The following is a 4,896-nucleotide window of genomic DNA, read 5'->3' as shown; positions in this document are numbered from 1 at the left end:
GCTTGAGTATTTATATGATGCCCAGTCTCGCTCATGTAAACTCCTTCTGCGAATGCCCTTTGCTCGTCCAATAGTTCTGCCTGTTCTATTTGTCTTCGATGCATCTCATGTATATGTGCACCCTGATGTGCTTGGATGTTGATTAGCCTCTGGATGGATTCTTGTTGCTCATTTTGCCTTTGTTCCATCCTGTGAAATGTTTCATTCCATTGTTGTCCTTGACTCAGTTGTTGATCCATCATTTGCTTTTGCCAATCCCCTTGTTGAGTCATCCATCTTGAGAGTGACTCCTCTTGCTGCCCCATCATCTGTAGTTGAAGTTCTCTCTGTACTCCTTGGCTCTCCAAATATTGTTGAGATAGTCCACTAATGGCCTCCTGCAAGTGATGCATATCCAAAGTGGTTGGTGCTTGCCCTTCTACGGCTTGTCCTTCTACTACTTGAGGGGTTGTCCTCTTCCTTTGCTTCCGTTGAGGTAGGGGGGATGCAGTGGCATGCATTCGTTGAACGGTTATTGGAATGCCCTCTTTTATCCACACAGGGTCCTCATCTTCAAACACCACCCCAGCTTTCTTGCACAGTCGGTAAATAGTGCTGGGGTAACCTAACGTTCCTCTTGAGTCACTTTTCTCTGCCATTTTTCTAATGCCTTCTGCTATGAGTTCATGAACCTTGATTTCTCCTCCTTTGAGTATACAGTGTACCAGTGTGGCTCTCTTGAGATTCACCTTCGAGTTGTTCGCTGCTGGGAGGATGGACCTCCTTACAATCTCGAACCATCCCTTTGCTTCCGGAGTAAGATCTGCTCTCTTGATGAACCTTGGTCTCCTATCTGCATATCTTTCCCAGTCAGCTCCTGGTACACAAATGTCTTGCACAATCTGATCATGATTAGGGTTGTTGTCCATCCTTGAATGATAACTCTCATCTTCAAACGGTATGGACCACAGTTTTAATGCCTTCATGACACTCATGGGGCCAAAATCCACAATCTTTCCTCTCACAAAGCTTGTATATGACTCATCTGCCTTATCATAACAGACCGCATTTGCATAAAACTCTCTTATAAGATTTGCATTCACCTTAATGACCGGATCAATGAGGAGCTCCCATCTTCTCTTTTCTACCTTCATTGTAATTTCGGGACACTCAGTTTTCCTAACTTGAAATCTTAGCTCATAAATGATTTCTTTATCAACCATCCACCCGTATTGCAATGCATGATGCAAGCTTCTGAATCTCTTTTCATCATATGGGTGTTGCTCCATATGTTCCTTCCCCTTCCTTCTTTTAGAGCTTGAAGATGCCATGATTGAGGGTTAATGTATGGAGTTGGCAAGGGTGTGGAGACTTTTGGCTGTTTAGGGTTGAGTGCAATGAAGGTGGTGAGGGAGAATATGTTTAAATGGTTAGGAAATGCTTTGCTCCGAAATGGATAGGTGTGAAGAGTGGATGTGGAGTGTGGAGCTAGGGTACGGATCAAGGATCACTTTTATAGAAAGGTTGTGAGTGAATGGAGGGTGTGGATTGATGGACGGTTGGGGTTGTGCATGTAGAAAGGACAAGGATCATCACTTTATGATGGAGATTGCTCGGTCTTCAAGGGTCCCATTTTTTTTTCAATGTTGCATGGCAATATTTTCCAATGACTTCCCTTTTTAGAACAAGTGTATAGTCCTTCCTTTTGTGGTGTCCGGACCTTCTTCCTTTAATTGTCCAATCTATCTCTTTCAATGCTCCTTTCCGTTCCCTATAAAGATCAAATAAGAAAAGTAAGAAATATCATAAAAAAAATCGGTTTAGATTTTTACGGCTAAAATAATAAAGAGAAGAAAAGATTAGATTGTTTATTCATGAACTCCAACTAACTAATTAACTGTGTATCCCTTTATGCATTTTGGTGGCACCATGGGGTGACACCAAACTTAGTTTGAAGCATTGTGATGAAAAGTTCTGTTCAAAGCTCCAAGACTAGAATGCTCTCTGTTGCATTCACGCTTTCTTGGTACGCTTTGAACACCAAACTTGTTCTTCACTATATACTGCAATATAAGGACTTCACCAAGTTTGGGTTGGAATTTATGAATATTGACTTATTCACTAGTAAAAGCTAATAAAACATGGGTTGCCTCCCATGAAGCGCTTCTTTAGCGTCACTAGCTTGACGTTTCTCCTTCATCAGGGTGGTTGATAATGCTTCAAGTCCTCCCCTCTTGCCTTGGACTTATATCCATTGGTTGTATCAATGATCTCTACATGTTCCAAGGAAAGAACTCTGTTGATAGTGAAGACCTTAGGTAACTGAGATGGTACAGTGGGGAGATTAGAAATATCACAAAAAGAAATCAATTTAAATTTTTACGGCTAGAATAATAAAAAGAAGAAAAGATTTTGTTTATTCATGAACTCCAACTAACTAACTAGCTGTGTATCCCTTTATGCATTTTGGTGGCACCATGGGGTGACACCAAACTTAGTTTGAAGCATTGTGATGAAAAGTTCTGTTCAAAGCTCCAAGACTAGAATGCTCTCTGTTGTATTCATGCTTTCTTGGTACGCTTTGAACACCAAACTTGTTCTTCACTATATACTGCAATATAAGGACTTCACCAAGTTTGGGTTGGAATTTATGAATATTGACTTATTCACTAGTAAAAGCTAATAAAACATGGGTTGCCTCCCATGAAGCGCTTCTTTAGTGTCACTAGCTTGACGTTTCTCCTTCATCAGGGTGGTTGATAATGCTTCAAGTCCTCCCCTCTTGCCTTGGACTTATATCCATTGGTTGTATCAATGATCTCTACATGTTCCAAGGAAAGAACTCTGTTGATAGTGAAGACCTTAGGTAACTAAGATGGTACAGTGGGGAGATTAGGGGGGATATCTGGGAAGTAAGCTGAAATCACTTTATCTCCTGGAGAGAGGCCTTCCGTAGGGATCTTCTTGTTCCTCCACTCCCTTGGTACCTTCTTCTTTGTCCCTTTTGATGCTTCCTTGCTCTTGGCGACTTCTTCTTTTAAGTGAATTTTGTTGTTGTCTTCACATGCCTCTGGTGGTTTAGGTTCCTCCAGCTTCTCCTTGAGCTGTGACAATTGCTGTTTGCCTTGTTCATCATTCAGTGGAGTTCTCAGATGTGTTGGTGGTGCCTCAGTGCTTGTTTCCTCTGTCAGCATCCCGTTATGATCATTGCTTGGTTCTTTGTTTTCTTGGTCAGTTTCTTGGGAGAGTTTGAAGACATTGAAGCTGAGTTGTTCATCATGGATCCTCAATATTAGCTCCCATCGCTCCACGTCTATGAGTGCTCTGGCTGTAGCTAGGAATGGTCTTCCCAATATGATTGGGTGTGTGTGACTCTCTTCCATGTCCAAGATGACAAAGTATGTGGGAAGAAAGTATTTCCCCACCTTTAACAACACGTTTTCCACCACCCCTCTTGCTTGTTTTTGAGTTTTCTCAGCCAGCCTGATGACTACATCTGTGGGCAATATCTCATTGATCTGCAGCCTCTTCACCAGGGATAGAGGTATTAAGTTGATGCTTGCTCCCAAATCGCAGAGTGCTCTATCAAACATTGTTTCTCCTATGGCATAGGGGACATGAAAACTCCCTGGATCTTTTCTTTTTGTAGGCAACTGCGTTTGAATGAGGGCACTGCACTCCTTGTTCATCACTATAGTTTGGCCTCCCTTGAGTGAGCTTTTCCTGGGAAGCAACTCCTTCAGGTACTTGATGAATGCAGGCATTTGTTGGATAGTCTTAATGAATGGTATGTTCACATGCAGAGATGCAAATAAGTCAAGAAATATTGAGTATATTCTCCTCTCCACAGCTCCCTTGAGCAGTTGGGGAAAAAGGTGCATAGAGTCTCAGCAACTCCTGTTTTGAGATTTCTGGTTCTTGGTAATCTTTTTCCACCTCCTCTACTGAGGTATCTTCAGGTTGTTCTGACAGCTTGCTTGGCTTGTCCTCAGTCTCCTTATCACTTATAGTGACCATCTTGCAATCTTCCCATCTTACCTTCTTTGTTTCACTTCTCGGATTCTTCTTTGTGTCACTTGGGAATCCATCTGTGGGTTTGGGAATTTGCTCAGAGAGATATCCTACTTGAGATTCCAACCTCTTGATTGTGTCTCCCTGGTTCTTGAAACTGGCTCGCACTTTCTCCTTGAAGACCTTGTTGTCTTGAATCTCCTTGCTTAGGCCTTCAAGTAGATTCTTAATCTTTGAGATTCTTTCATCAAATGATGATAGGTCAGGCTGAGGAGGGTTATTCTGGCCTTGATATGAATGTGGAGAGATGTTGTTATGGGGGTGTTGATATGGTCTAGATGTGAAGTGTTGGGTGGCTGCATTGTTTGGATTTGGGCGTCTTTGATCAAGGCTTTGGTCTTGTTGATTTCCCCACCCAAAGTTTGGGTGATTCCTCCATCCAGGGTTGTAGGTCTTGGAGTATGGATCATGGTTTTGCCTAGGTGAATTCCCAATGTAGTTGGCTTGCTCCTGACTACCCTCTGCTTCTTCATTCACTCCTTCTTGGGTTGTTGATGAAGTGGAGACTGCTGCTACTTGGTTCCTCTCCATCTTCTTGGTGAGGTCAGCCAGCTGCTGGGTAATGACCTTGTTTTGGGCCAGCAGAGCATCTACATTGTTTAGCTCCATTACTCCTCTTGTGTTCCCTCTTTCGGAAGCATAAAAGTAGTCGTTCTCTGCTACTGTTTCAATGACATCTATGGCTTCCTCAATAGTCTTCTTCTTGTTCAAAGATCCTCCGGATGAATGGTCTACGGCCTTCTTTGACTCATAAGAGAGCCCTTCATAGAAAATGTGCAGCTGCACCCATTCATAGAACTCATAGGGAAGAAAATCTATTTATGAATGGAATCAAATATGAATGGA

The sequence above is a fragment of the Arachis ipaensis genome, chromosome B04 (assembly GCF_000816755.2).
Source record: "Arachis ipaensis cultivar K30076 chromosome B04, Araip1.1, whole genome shotgun sequence".
Classification (NCBI taxonomy): Eukaryota; Viridiplantae; Streptophyta; class Magnoliopsida; order Fabales; family Fabaceae; genus Arachis; species Arachis ipaensis.
Note: the sequence above shows the minus strand (reverse complement) of the source record.